The sequence below is a fragment of the Nannospalax galili genome, unplaced genomic scaffold, assembly GCF_000622305.1.
Source record: "Nannospalax galili isolate Female #2095 unplaced genomic scaffold, S.galili_v1.0 scaffold537, whole genome shotgun sequence".
NCBI lineage: Eukaryota > Metazoa > Chordata > Mammalia > Rodentia > Spalacidae > Nannospalax > Nannospalax galili.
Genome location: NW_008339916.1, coordinates 1,251,528 through 1,267,320, shown reverse-complemented (window position 1 = coordinate 1,267,320; position 15,793 = coordinate 1,251,528). Strand labels below are relative to the sequence as shown.

General features: G+C 36.7%; 1 non-coding gene across 1 annotated transcript; it reads left to right on the top strand.

Annotated features, from left to right (window-relative positions):
• The first annotated feature begins 2,864 nt into the window (after positions 1 to 2,864).
• Positions 2,865 to 2,966, top strand: LOC115070641. The gene has a single exon (XR_003849782.1). It is a non-coding gene; the product is annotated as a U6 spliceosomal RNA (small nuclear RNA).
• The last annotated feature ends 12,827 nt before the right edge of the window (positions 2,967 to 15,793 follow it).

The following is a 15,793-nucleotide window of genomic DNA, read 5'->3' as shown; positions in this document are numbered from 1 at the left end:
ATGACAAAGACAGAAATGTTCTAATATTAAAATGTATAAATTACAGCACATGATGTACCTTTTATTTCCCAAACATATTTTTATGAAAATTGAATTTTTGTTATGTTTGTAGAAAGAAGACACAAATAGTCCTTTAGAATGTTTGAAACTTGCTTGTGGAAAATTGTTGGTGAAGCATAGAGTTGAATTTCATGAGCAAAATTCAAAATAATAAATTTGTATTTAACTACAATACTTTATCTCTTATGCCACAAAGCTTGAAACAATAAATAACAGGAACTAGTCACATGCATGACAAACTACTGAGACAACAAATTATGTTAACACTTTCGAAATGAATGTTCCTCAAATTCTTGTGCAGAAAATTGTACCAAAAGTATTTGGGTACTTGATGAAATAGTAGGTTCCTGGCACTTTTCTCAGATTTGGGGGATTACTATGTATCCTCATATTTAGACACAAGTATATCTCTTACAACTCATCAAAGAGGCATCTTTTTGCAATACATGGAGACTATTACAGAGTTCCAAAACTTGTCAGATGCGGAGAAGTGTCTGTGAGATGCTTATCGCTAAGTGACATATCTACAGCGAAACCTCTATAACTAGGGCTCATGGAACAGGGTGTAGAGAGAATATTAATACATTTCTCATCTCTCACCAGCGAAGCTTCCTCATGCAACAGAGGGTGATTACTACAGGATGCCACAACTGGCAAAAATGTAGAGGATAAGGGACTACAGAATGGTGTCGCTGGATAGGACTCCTATATTAAACCTCTGCCTCTGAGGGTTCAGGTACCATTGTGGAAGAGGAGTGGGAAGAGTGTAAGAGCCAGGGGTGGTGAATGGCTACCAGCAAACAGAGTTCTCCAGGATGCTAAGAAGTTCCCCATATAAACTTACAGCAATGATGACAGCATGCACAAGACCCATGCCAACTCAATCAGACAAAAACCCAGCATAGAAGTGATGAAATGGGTAAACACCTGAACCTTAGCTGAGGAACTATTGGCAACAGATCACTACTGGGTGAAGGAAGGTTGGTCTCCTTTAAAGGAGTGACACTAGGTAGGTTGACTGGGCTCCTGTGAACGGACTCATACCAAGAGATATTTGGAGATACAATCTTTGCACAATAAGCATAATCATATATGACACAATGCATGAAATTCAGTGATGATGCCATATGAGGCTGCTGATAGGAGAGGGCATCTAAGTGTGATCAAGATGCATTTAATAAAATGTACAAAATTCAGCCGGGCATGGTGGCTCACACATTTAATTCCAGCACTTGGGAAGAAGAGGCCTGGATCTCCTCCATCTGTCTGCTCTTCATCCTTAGGCTGGCAAAAACCGTGGTGTGGGAGTCACCTGTAACAATGACAGAGAGGAGAAAGAGGGCTCATTTTTTTTGGAGACAGGCCCTCATTGTAGCCCCGGTTAGTGTTGACCTCCATATGTCCCCATGTAGCCAAGGATGACCTCAAACTTCTGATTCTCCTGCTTCCACATCCAGAGTGATGGGATTACAGGCTTCCATCACCAAGCCTGGTTTATGCAGCACTGGGGATTGAACCCAGGGTTTTGTGCATGTTAGGCAAGCGTTCCACCAACTGAGCCATATCCTCAGGAAAGTGATAATGTTTTAAAAGCATGAAATATAGTAGAATAAAAAAATAAAATTAAAGCCAGGCATGGTGGCACACATCTTTAGTCCCAGCACTTGGGAAGCAGAACCACGTGAATCTCTATGAGTTTGAGGCCAGCCTGGTCTACATAGGGAGTTCCAGGCCAGCTGGTGCTATAGGGAGACCCTGTCTGAAAAAGACAGTAAAATAAAATAAAAATAGAAATGTTAAAAGCTGAAAATCATTAAAATGTCGTGGGTTTTTCATTATCACATTTTGCCTTTATCTAAACCTTCCGCCAGTTTGTACCACCAAATCAGTCATCAAGAACTGATAATATTATTCAGGATATAAATTATAATTCAGTTAGCCACAGCTTTAGGCACTAGGGACAAAGATAATTTACTCATAAACCATAGACTTTCAGAATATAACTTTGTTATGGAATTATAAATGAAAATACATAATTTCCATTAAAATGAAGCTTTTCATTCTGAGAAAATGTACATTTGGGTTATGGGAGGGTCATACAGAGTTCAGTAACTTATTTTAAGTTGAGATTATATGACCACTACCAACGAGAGAGACGTATTTTATTCATAAAGAAAGGGGAGGAATGAAATGGATTCAAAGGTAGAAAAATGACATTCAGAATATCCTTTGCAGAATACAGGGCACAGGAGTTTGGAGAGTTGGCTCAGCACTTAAGGACATTGGATGCTCTTGCAGTTGATTGGGGTTTGGTTCCCAGCATTTACAGACAAGCTTACTATGTCCCTAATTCCAGTTCCAGGGGATCTGACACACATTTCAGTCGTCCATGGGCATTGCACCCATCGGTGGATTTGCATACATGCATGCAAAACACTCATAAACATAAAAATAAAAATAAATAATTTTTAACGAAAGAAATACTGGCACAAAGATAGTACATGGAGAAGTATGGTGACCAACTTTGTCCATATATATCAGTGGTGATTGGTTAACAAATTATAGTTTGGGAAACATAAATTCAGGAAATCCTTTTATGAGACTGTTACGATAAACTAAATAAAATATAGACGTACTGGAACAGTATAGGGAGACGATATAGATACATCAACCTCTGTTCATCTGATCATTCTTATTGATACCAAGGCATACATTGGGGAAAATTGGTAAGTTATACTACATTCAACAAATACTACATGAAAAACTAGATATCCAAATGCAAAAAAAATATTATTATCTTATGAATACTTTAGCAACACATATACTAAAACCGGAATAATACACAGTATATTAGCATGGTTCTTGTGCAAAGATGGCACTCAAATTGAAAAGTGTTCCATATTTTAAGATTATCCACCATGATCAAGTTGACTTTATCCTAGAGATGTATGCATGGTTCAACATATATAAATCCATAAATTTTATTTATCAAATTAAAAGACTCAAGAACAGAGACCACATGATTATCTTATTAAACATAGAAAAGACCTCAGAGAAAATTGAACATCCCTTCATGATAAAAGTCATAGAGATGCTAGGTTTTGAGGGGGGATATCTCAACCTAATAAAAACAGTATAAAACTAGCCCACAGGCAAGTTTTACTGACAGTAATAAGGGAAGTGAAGGAGATAAACAGGATATAAATCAGAAAGGAAGATGTCAAAGGATCATTATTTCAGGTAATATGATTATATACTTAAAACATCCTAAATATGCTATCAAGGAAAAGAAGATGTCAAAGGATCCCTATTTCAGATATTATATTTATATACTTAAAACACTCTAAGTGTGCCATCAGAGGTATCCTGGAAGTAATGAATATTTTCAGCAAAGTTGCAGGATATAAAATTAACACAAACCAGGGAAATGATCCCATTCACAATAGTCTCTAAAACATAAAATATCTTAGCATAAATCTAACCCAGAAAGGGAAAGATTTGTAAATAATAAAAATTTAAGACATTCAAGAAAAAAATTAAGGAAAACACCAGAAGATAGAAATGTCCCCCATGTTCATGGACTGGTAAGATTAATGTTGTGAAAATGGTCATGCTACCAAAAGTAATCTACAGACTCAACAAAATCCTCATTAAAATTCTAATATAATTCTTCACAAAATATTAAAATATAATCTGAGATTTCATTTAAATATACAAAATACCCAGGATATCAAAACAATCCTGGATAATAGAACATCTGAAGACATCACCATATCTCACATCAAATTTTAATATGGAGCTACTATAATAAAAGTAGCATGGTACTGGCAGATAAACACAAACACTGAACAATGAAATAGAATTGAGTACACATATCTAAGTCTACACACTTAGAGTCACCAGATTTTTGGCAAAGGGGCCAAAAACACACATTGGAGAACAGGCAGCATCTTCATAACATTATGCTGGTCAAATTGAATAATCACGTATACAATAATGAATCTAGATTCCTCTTTTACACTCTGCACAAAACTCGGCTTCAAAAGGATCAATGACCTCAACATAAGACCTGATATCACGAAACTAATAGAGGAGAACGTAGAGAATACAATTCCAGAGACAAGCATGCAGCTATGAGATGGTCTTGAAGCACATCATCTGCCTGAACCTTAGTTTTAGAACACTGTTAGAAAACACATGTCATCCAAGATGAACAGCTGAATGAGCAGAACGTATAAAATGCTGAAGTGATTCCAAAAAGAAAGATAGAGTTATTTTATCACAAAGACCAGAAGAATGATAAGAGAAGACAGAGCAAATATATAATGCTGAGCAATCTTGGCAGGACAAAGATAGTATTGGTCCACTGTGGCAGAACCCCGGTGTGTAAGGCTACACCACTGGAGGTCTGAATAGAGGTAGAGAGAGAGAGAGGGAGGGAGGGAGAGAGAGAGAGAGAGAGAGAGAGAGAGAGAAACAGATCAACAGATGTAGAGCAAGTGAACACCCAGAGTGTCTGGCAAGCTGTGTGAGGGCTGAGGATGTTGATTGGTCTATTAAAAGGATAGAAAAAAGATGGAAAGGAAAGGAAAAGTTTCTACTCTTCTATTCAGTGATGATCTGGGCATCATGGGCTTCTGGGATGTACCAACATATAGATCATTAAGGGGATAGTTACTCCACAATTTCTTAACTTGTCTTGTGTCATGTCATGCTTACTGAAGTTTCTGGAACAGACAGATACCCTAATGAATGTTCCCCTTTGTATGTGATTGACAGACCTATTTGGATTAACTCTTAGAGTAGAGGGCAATAATATGTCTTTGTGATCTTACAATTTGGGGTTTTTTTTTTTTTTTCTTTGACTATCATGACACCATTTAGAACAAGAAGTATGACTTAGATATCATTATTTTGACCCACCTGGAAAGTCATGTAATAGTACAAAATAAAAATAATTAATAAAAATAGTTAAAGAAAATAAAAGAAATTACTATAAGACAGCCATCCTTGGTGCTGGTGAGATGCTCAGTGGTTAAGAGCACTGGCCGCTCTTGCAGAGGACCTAAATTTGGTTCCCAGCCCCTACATGGTGGCTAACAAACATCCATACCTCCAGTTCCAGGTGATTTTCCACCCTGTTCTGGCCTCCATGGGAATTACATGCATGGCTACACTTATATACATGCAGGTAAAACACTCATACACATAAAGTAAAAATAGATAAGTAAACAAAATGATAGCCATCATTTTCCAAGAAGAGAATCTTCACTTAGTGGGCATCTGCAAAGCCCTTTTACCTCAAACTACACATATGCCCCTTCAGCCAAGACTGGAAGATCATCACAGAAGAGGGAGCAGAAAAACTGTAAGAGCCAAATACTATTTCTTCTATAGAGAAATAGTATTTGTCAGACATGGAAGCACATTTGCATTCGTGGACTCATAACAACTTAGACTGCATGCATAAGACCTGCAGAAGATCAATTCAGTCAAGAGGAAATTCTAGCATAGGTGGAGGAGGGAGTCATGAAATCCTCACCTTGGTAGCAATTTGCAATTGATGGCTGCTGAAAGAATGACAGGGATATGAGTCTTGAGAGGCTACCTGTGCTCAAGTAGATAGTTCCTACATCCATGTACATATAAACAGTACTGAATAGACTAACTGGATAGTATTGAAAAATGAGAGCAAGTACATAAAATTGGGAATGAAAAGTGCTGGTGAGGAGGGGAGACTAGAAGAGGAATTAGAGGGGCAGGAATGGGTAGTTGATTTGATCCAAGCACATATACATTACATACACAGCTTGCTCTCTCTCTCTCTCTCGCTCGCTCGCTCACTCACTCACTCGCTCTTGCTCTAGCTCTCACTCTCCCTCTCCCTCTGCTTCCTCTTAATGGTTAAAGATGTGAGGAGTCCTCAGTTCTCTTTTCTGGCTGCCTCCTGCATCTTTCTGACATGCCTGCCTCACAATGGACTCTTTTCCCTTTGGACCTGTAAGCCAAATAAACTCTTCCTGTTACTAGTTGCTGTGGTCATGGTGTTTTATCACAACAACAGAAAAAAGAAGGAAGCAATGAAGAAGTTTGTAACAGAGAGTGGGCTATTGCTGTGTAGAATCTGGTCATGTTGATTAGAGAAAGAATGTTGAAGACTTTGGAAGTTTGGACAATAAACACAGGTGAATGGTATAAGCAGAGATTAATGGATCACTTGATATTCTAGAGGGAGATTGAAAAGAGGATCTAAAAGGCAAAAGTTTTGACTAGAAACCCAGTTTCTGTCTGCCTGAAGTCTAACTTTCTTGAGGCTAAATTAAAAGTTGTGGGAGACAGGTTTGAGCCTAGGGTGAAAGTCTTATTGACAGCCATACAGCAGGCCTGAGGCAACGGCCCGGCCCGACTGCTGGAGCCACAAGGAATGCCTTGTGACATTTTGCTCCCATTGGCAGATCATGAGACTGATGCCTCGAGCTCACCACTCCCTAATCACCACCCTTGGAATCAAGGTATCCTATTTGCTGTACTATGATAGGATGCTAAACCTGTTATGCTAATAGGGTATCCTACTTGCTGTGCTGTGATTGGACCACTATCCCTATATAAGCTTGTGCCTTCCTGCAATAAAGCAGACCTGTGTTACTGAACCTGGTCTCCTGTGTCTGAATGTGGCTCCGCTGACACAGTCTCCTCACCAGCCCTGGGGTCCTGACCAGACAACTGATTGGAGGAACTGCGAGAGCAGGAGAGCAGCCATAGCCAGAGGAGAGCAGTCACAGCCGGTGACCACAAAAAGTTAATGTACTAATTTCTTTGGCAGAAGAAATTTTAAGACAGCCTAATGTTGGATCAATGCTATGGTTATTAATCATGAATTTTATGCAAATCCACAATGACAAAAGAGCCAGTGTGGCAAAAAAGAAATACAGAATGTACATTTGGGAAACAAAAAGGGCACTATGTAACCAAGGGTTGTATTGAAGGAGAGGCTTTCATTAGGGGTTTAGAGCCATTATGGAAAGACCTCCAGATTTGTACTTCAACAGCTGAGAGAGTAGCCTCAAGACAAGACTCTACACAGCTAAGTTTCAAACTCCTGAAAGGCCTAAGGAGTTTTCTGTTTCTTAAAAGTTGCACTGAACAGAAGCTTCTGGTAATTTGATGAAGCTGATTGATGTTCAATCAAACCTGTCAGCCAAACTTAGCAGTGCTCATCACATAGTGCTGGTTTTAGAGGCATGAAAGTTCCAAAGCTGAGGAGGTCATTGGTTCTTCCTCCAAGGTTTCAAAGAACAATGGAATCAAGGCATCATGTAGAAGGTGGGCCCTTGTATAAGAGGTCCTAAGAGGCCATTGTGTGAAGCTGTGTAAGAAACCATGGCTGGCAGTGGAGATTCTAAGGTGTTGGAGATGACATAGTTGTCATATAACTTCCAAGGAGAAATGCATACAGGGAATGGTACCAGTCCAAAACAATGTATGTTGCATGCAGCAAAGTTGGAAGGGTGAGTCATCTAACAGCTGGTTTCTGCTCTTGCTTTTGTCTAGTATTGCACCACTTTGCCCCAATTCCTCATTTTTGGCATTGGACTGTGTATTCTGTGCCATTGTATGTATTATATGTCTTGGAAATATGTAATTTGATTTTTTTTATTTCACCAGGGTTTAGTTAAGTAAGTACTTAGCATCTCAGAAGGGACTCTGGACTTTTAACTTTGGAACAATATTGAGACTCTTAAAGACAGAGAGGACTTTTAAGGTTGGACTAAATGCATTTTCATTATGATATGTCCATGAGCTTATGGAGGCCAAGAAGTGGAATATTGAGCTTTAAATAAATATCCCTCATAAATTTTAATTATTTGAACACTTTGCACCCACTTGGTAGTACTGTTTAGGATTAAGATGTGCAGCCTTGCTGGAGGCAGGACATCACTTGGGTCAGCTTTGAGAGCATATAGCTTGCCCACTAGAAGTCTGTCTCAGTTTCCTCTGTATACTAGGCTATGTGAGTCTTCAGTTTTCTGTTCCTACTGCCTCCTTCCATGCCTCCCTGCCATGAAGGACTCTTACCTCTCTATGGAATGGTAAGCCCAATAAACTCTTCTTTCTATAAACTGCCTTGGTCATGGTCATGGTGTTTTATCAGAACAACAGAACGGTAAATAAAACAAAGAGAAAGTGATGCCCAGAGCTGACTATAAAGGGGAGTATTTGTCCACAATGACAAATAAGCCCAGTAAAGTCTGCCTAGATATCTAATATAACCAGAATGTCTTAAATATTCTAATAAGCAATCTGTGCATATCGTGTCATTTAATTCTCATAGTAACTCTGCAAGAATATTTGGTATCATCACTATTTTATAGCTATAGAGACTGAGCCTAAATCAGAGATAAATCCTTTTTCCTAATTTGTACAGCTGTCAAATGGTACCATTTACGTTCAAGCTCACAGTTCACAGACACTTCATTTTTATATAAGAATAAAACAAAAACAGTTGTATTATATGGTCATGAAATGCAAATGACATTGGACTAAACATACTTGACATTCCTTCTCTGAATTTACATGTGATCAAACACTTGAGGTTAAATGGAACTTGATCCCTCATGTATAATTTCATGTATGTTGATTATTAAATTCTTAAGGTCATCTCTGAACCATTATTCACAGCTTGAATTGTAACACTTGGCTCTGTTAGAAGCAGCCTAAATTTATAGTATCTAGTCTAAACAGGGTATTTTTGCCAAAGGTATTTGAAATAAATGTCATATTTTTCACTAGAATGTTAATTATATTGTAATACTATATATGTAAACTGAATTTGCAGTTTGTCTTCAATCTCAAGAAAATCCTTAGCCAAATATACTACCAAGCAAATAAATCACTTTAAATATAATATCTGGAAGTTTCCTTAAATTTATTTCTGGCAATAAATAGCTTCTGTTATTGACTTTTGCAAGAGTAATTTAAGAAGAAAGTATTCTCAATAAAGTTGTGGATGCCTGGCTGAGAACTGCCATTTCTTCTTGAAGTATATTATACTCTGTTTTGATGCTTCAACTATGGAAAAACTAATTTCCAATTTTAAAGCACTAAAACTGATATATTTATTATGATTTTATCCATCTTATAAGCTATTCTCTACATAGTGCCTCATTGGATAAATTTAAGTTTGCAATTTTCTATCATGTAGATAGAATATGCATGGCTCAGATCAGATAAAAAGGAATTGCTTTTCTGGAATTACACTGTTATATCTAGTATATAAATGATTAAAAAATCATTTTGTTTGCATTTATCCATTTGGATTGAATTATTCTCCATTAGGAGCCTTTTATACATAATGATAATCAGTCTTGTTAGATGTCTTGAGTAGTCAGTATGTTGTAAACTTGAAAACTTAACCTCAAAACATTATATTGGTGACACTGAGCAAAAATTCACTATTTCTAGAAAGTTCCTTCTTCCAAATACAGATAGTGTTCAGCTTACAGTAGAAATCCTTGTCAATATGCAATGTACTGACTACAATATCTGATATATAATATGCTTCTATAAATAGCAATAATTGATATTATTTCATCATCATATAGTCACCTACACTGCTTAACTGTGATTTGGTGCAATAATTGACTTCACACATTCATGTTCTTAGACCTTGTGTCTAACCAGTCTGCCTAAGGGAAATGTCCAAGAAGATCAGCAGAATGCTGAAATGGTTATGTATAGTCTAAAGAAAAATTGAGAGTAGAACTCATCCATCTTAATAACTAATTTACAGAATAGAGAGGAGTGTTTTAAGGACTACACTTGAGGTTTACAGTTTTACTTTGAGGTTTAGTTTCTAAATGATGGCACATAGGGTGTGATTGATTTGGAAACATAATTTGTAAAAAGTAAAAATTAGAGAGGAAGACAAGTAGAAAGACAGAGAGAAAGAAAGAAATTTTAATAATTTCTTTTTTTTTCCATTTAAGTATATGTGGGGCATTGCTATGGAAAAGACAATGAATCAAAGAGTCTAGAGCTGAATAAAGAGGTCTGAGAAACAGAGAAATGTAGGCATTATTAGTTCACCTGAAACAACTGAATTTACTCCATGGATGATGCAATCCAGAAAAGTATCATGGGTGGGAGAGGAACAAGAAAGGTTGCCCTACCTCCCCAAGTATACTGTTTTTATTTTTTCAGAACAGCTTCAGCTAACCTGGAATACTTTTTGGAAATCACTATCATTATAGTTGCTTTGCACTGCATTGTGTCCCTTACTCCCTTTCAAATTTACAGACCAAGTTCCTAATATTCAGTATCTAAAATGTCACTCTTTGGGCCCAGGACTTTTCTAGAGACCAATATGGTAAAACAAAATCCCTGGTAAAGATTTTGTTTCATCAGTTTCCTTTTGAAAGGGAGATATTAAAACACAGACACACGGCACAGAAAGACCACATATAGTTATGGGTAGAAAATGGCCATCTATTTGAAAAGGAAAGAAATCTGGGAGAAACCAAACATGCTCACATGTTGTTGATCAAAGGCTACTGACATGACCAGTAGAGGAAGACAGGACATGGAATTCAAGAGTGTCCTTGAAAATATAATTTGAGTAGGATGTCATTTATTCAAGCTTCATTAGAATGTTTTATGGAGATTCAGATTAGAGAAATAAGGTCATATCTTGAAGGTATTTGGTATTAAAGGAAAGTTTCTGAGCAGCATGTAAATGAGGGGAAAATCATAATATAAAATAAAAATGCTTTTCATATTAAATTATCATGTAACACTCCCTAAATTTCATGATTATGTGATTGTTTCCAGCTAAGAGAAGAGAATTACAGCAATGAAAGAATAGTGATCAATGCTGATGACATGCATCAGAAAAAGTTGGTTTGAGAATGAGAATTTGGCTGAGTGTTTGAATGAGAAAAACATCAATGTTCAGAAAAGTCATGAAAGATTATCTCTAAATTAATGTATGGAATAAAATAAAATCAGACCTGGACTCCGGAAAACTTACCACATATTTTTGTATGAGCAAGGCATCTGCTGAATCCAATACATAACAAAAGACATAACAAAAGAGAGAACAGTTGCTCTACCTTAGTGAATCACTTTGAGACCCAAGAAGGAAATCAGTGTGTTTTTATTGTGGGAATAGATGGTCTTCTAGAATGTAGGTTGAATTTGGTTTTGCAACAACATTTATTCTAACTCCAAGGTTGACTTTATCTATACTTTGCATATCAGGACTTATTTTGGAACTCAGATTCAACCTACTGCATGCATATTTTCCACCAGGTATTCCCATATTGGGATCCCATTTGCACCTCCACAGATCCAAACATTTGGCATTAAAATGTGGGCACATCAACTAGTGTTCCATACAGTTGAAATTATATCTTCCTTAAGGACAACCTTGATACCATTGCAACCATACCACTTCTAGAATTATAGCTGGATTTTTGATAATCTTTCTGATATCATTTCAGATAATATCTCATTAAGCCAGGTGACAGTAACCACTCTTTTTGCTTTTGATTTGACTACTAATTTCATTTATGAGGGGAACAAATAACAAAGGGAGACTATCAGTTTTAATCTTGGCTAAAATGGCAAAGCATTTCATCCTACAACACTTGCACATTAGCTTTTATTCCTACCACTCAGATGTATACTGTAAAGTTGATGCAGAAGCACATGACTCCCTCAATATCACTGTCAATTCAGAACCCATACCGTTGGCCTCTATAAGAAATAATTTCAACTACTATCAGTAGGTTTCCACATGGCACCACAAAAGACACAGCTGGTGTGCTCTACTTGTATAACTTCTGAATAAAATAACCACAAGCACCTGGAACAGTCATATACAGTTTATTCTGCCTGTATTATAACTTCAACTACCCTCTCCAGCAAAGATTCTGAAATGTGAATGCTCATTTAGAATCTTTGAAGTGAAATGATAAAAACCAACCTCACTGGAATGTAAGTGCCCTAGTAATTGGCTCTAGGAGTTGGAATTAGATGCAGATTCCTTGGCAGAGGGTAGAGTGGTCCTAAGAGATACTTGAGGAAAGAAGAAAAATGAAAACTGAAATCTCTGTCATTATGTTTACATTCAAGCTAAGGAGAGTGAAACTTGGTGATATGATATTTGTCATTGACAAAATCAATAATAAATCCATGAAGAGAAAGAAAGGTAGAGGGAAATTATACTTATTTCCTAAGGACCTACCATATGCCAAGCATTAACTTAGAAACATTAAACATTAGATTCACACAGGATAAAAATAGAGTAATTAATTTACTGAAGATCACATTCTTAGAAAGTGGTTTTAGGGGCTGGAGAGATGCCTCAGCAGTTAAGAGTACTGACTTCTCTTGTAAAGGATCCCGATTTGATTCCCAGCACCAACATGGTGGCTAACAACCATCCTAACTCCAGTTCCAGGGGCTCTCATGCCCTCTTTTGACCTGGGCAGGGATTGCATGACATGAGTACACTTACATATATGCATGCAGCACACTCTTACACATAAAATAAAAATAATAAATACAATATTTTAAGAAAGTACTTTTAGTAGAATGAATTGAGCTCCAATTGTGCTCCAGCAAAACTTATGTTAAAACATTGGTCTCCGATGCTATAGGTCAATAACTTCCACAATATCCCCAGAGAATTGGTTCAAGGACTCACATATATGCTATAATTCACAGATATTATAGATTACAATATAATGCTGTACAGTATTTATATAGGATTTTACACATTGTCCTGTAGAGTTTAAATATTATGTAAATTATATCTCTAAATACAATGTAAAATTTATGTAAATAATTCTTCCATTTTTTATATAAAATATTATAATTTAACCCAAGTTGGGTTAGACTCTTTATGTAGCCAAAGCTAGTCTCAAACGCATGGCAATTTTCTTGGCTCAGCTTCTAAGGTGCTTGGATTACAAGCTTGAGCCACCATGTCAAGCTTATTTTTAATTTTTGCTTCTGTTTTAAGATCCGGTCTAACAATATATCCTTGGCTGTTCTTTGTTGTGATCCCCCTGTTTCAGTGTTCTGAGTGCTGGAATTATTCACACATGTCATAAAAGATAGCTGTTACATTATATTTTCTTAAGTATAATGACCCATTAGAGCTGTGCTGGTACACTGACCTTGGATTAGAGCTGTGCTGGTACACTGACCTTGGATTTTCAGTATCTGTAACTTTAAGAAAGTAATTATTTCTATTTATATATCAAATATAATTGTAGAATGCTAAGACTGCCACCGTAAAGGAGTAAATGTCACTTTCATATAAATCTCATTACAAAGTTTTGTGTTTTTCACTTTTGCTTTCCACTTGTACTTACAAGAATGATTCACCAGGAACCCAAAAGAATTTTAAGGTCAGAGGCAAGTTTATCATGTGATTTCCTATTCATAAAGTCCTATCATAGGTATGCCAGTGTCTTAGCAAAATTCGTTAGACTTGGCATTTCTCTTAAATGTTCTAAACTTTTTTCTTTCGTCCTAACAGTTTGTGTAACGATATTGATATTCAAACTGATTTATAACAGACTTCTCTGAACTCACACTTTACTTTCTTTCTGCCTTAGTTCTAATTGCCGTGCTAAATTTTAAGTGGAAAGCCTTGTACCATGCTGTTCTACTTTTAAAATCCTACGTATGCTGCTCCATACTTGAGTCTTGATTGTCTAAACTTCCACATGTCCCACTAAAAGCCTCGCAGTGATTAGCGTCATCAGTATATCTATCGCTTTTGTCATTTTCAATCTCTAAGACTCCTGGCCATCATCAGATTATGATGTGAGCTCAGTCCACATGTCACTTCAAAGTTGATTTCACAAATCTCTTGAAGTAGTAGTGTTGTGCTTCACCTGCACATTGAAATGGCATACAGAACTAGCAAAAGTACCGAGGCTAAGACTCCATCCAAGGACACATAGACCCAGACATTTATGAACCATATCTATTCATTGAAACTGCATTTTGGAGTGTGAAGTTATTGCCATAAATCCCCAGATCAAGATCACCAGACTTAGTGAGACAGGCTTATGATCCCAGCTACTCAGGAGGCTAAGGCAGGAAGATCACATGTTTGAAGATTAGCCAGACTGCAAAAATAGTTCAAGGCAAGTCTAACAAAATTATTGAAACTGTATCTCAAAAATTTAAATAATTAAAAGAGGCTGTAGTGGTGGCTGGAGATACAGCTAAGTGTTGGAACACCTGGCTGATTTGTGTGCTTTTCTTTCAGTTCTCTGAATAGACAAAAAATTCGAAAACAAAAATAAAGCAAAAACAACCTGTTTATGGCTTTAACAATTGAGTAAATAAAAGTAAAATAATTGTATTACACTCCAAAATAAAAAAAAAGTGCAGCATTTAGAATGGACACATTTTAGAATGGTCAAGCAATATTGATTTGACAATATTTTTAAAAATATTTTTCATTACAACAGTTCTTAAACATGTTAAGATTAATCTCCCCCATTCATGCCCCCGTTCCTCCCCACATCAGGCCTCATGTATTCTTCCATATATGTTAAGTCCCATCCGGTAAAGTGTTTTTCCCGGATGTCCTTCAGTGCAAGTTCATCCATGGGAGTCTACTCAGCATATCTAGAGATCTTAAGGAAGTTCAACTCTCCCTATCCCAGCATCAGTCTCCAACAGTTCTCAGGCTAGGGCCACCTGGCTTCCAATTTCCCTCACACCACACCGGACCCTGATTTGACAATATTTTTAATCCATCTTTCTATTAAGGGTGTTTTTTTTCTTATTTTTATGAGACATGATCTTGTGTATCCCAGTCTGGCCTTGAGCGCCCTACACCTGGAGAATAATCTTGAACTTTTTGTCCTCCTGCTTCCATATCTCAAGTGCTGGGGTTACAGGTAACGCATACAGTCTACCAAATCAACTAAATCCCATCCAGTCAAATATTCTTTGTAATCGATTTGATCCTAAAAATACAGTTAAACTATTAAGGAAGATGAAAAATTGTATAAAATATGTTCCAAAAATTATGAAAGATTGAGATGATTTATTCCATGTTATGTCATTTCCTAAATATCTTAGTCCCAATAAAATCTTAGTAATAAGAAAAATGTCCTTTTAAATTTATTTCTTCTGTACTCTCCCATACGTATGTATGTCAAAACCCTCTTCCACGCCCCAAAATTCCTGTTAATGTCACAAAGATGTTTCTTTAAAAAAAATACTGAACTAGGATTGCTACAGAAGGTAAATAATGTAACTCAGATGCTTGTTTTTTCAACGAGAGGACAGTTATATCTTTACAATAAACTATGTACTTTCAAATGCCATTAACAAAGTAAAAGTGGTTGAATCCTGGCTTTTTTCCTTTCTAAAATGAAATACTGATAATAAGCCCAACAATAAAGACAATATATTATGTCTCTGCTGACCTCCGACCATAGCATATAGTTACTTTTATTGCCATCACTATTTTTAAAATATTTTATATATAATTTTTTTATTTAATGTGTATGAGTGTATTGCCTACATGTATGTGAGTGCTCCCATTTTGTGCAATGCGGCAGAGGTCAGAAGGGGGCTTCAGATTCCCCTGGAACTGGAGTAAAGGATGTAGTCGCCATGTGTTTGTTGGGAATTGAACCTAGGTTGTCTACAAGAGCAGTCAGTGCCCTTAACCACTGAGCCATCTCTCCAGCCCCCT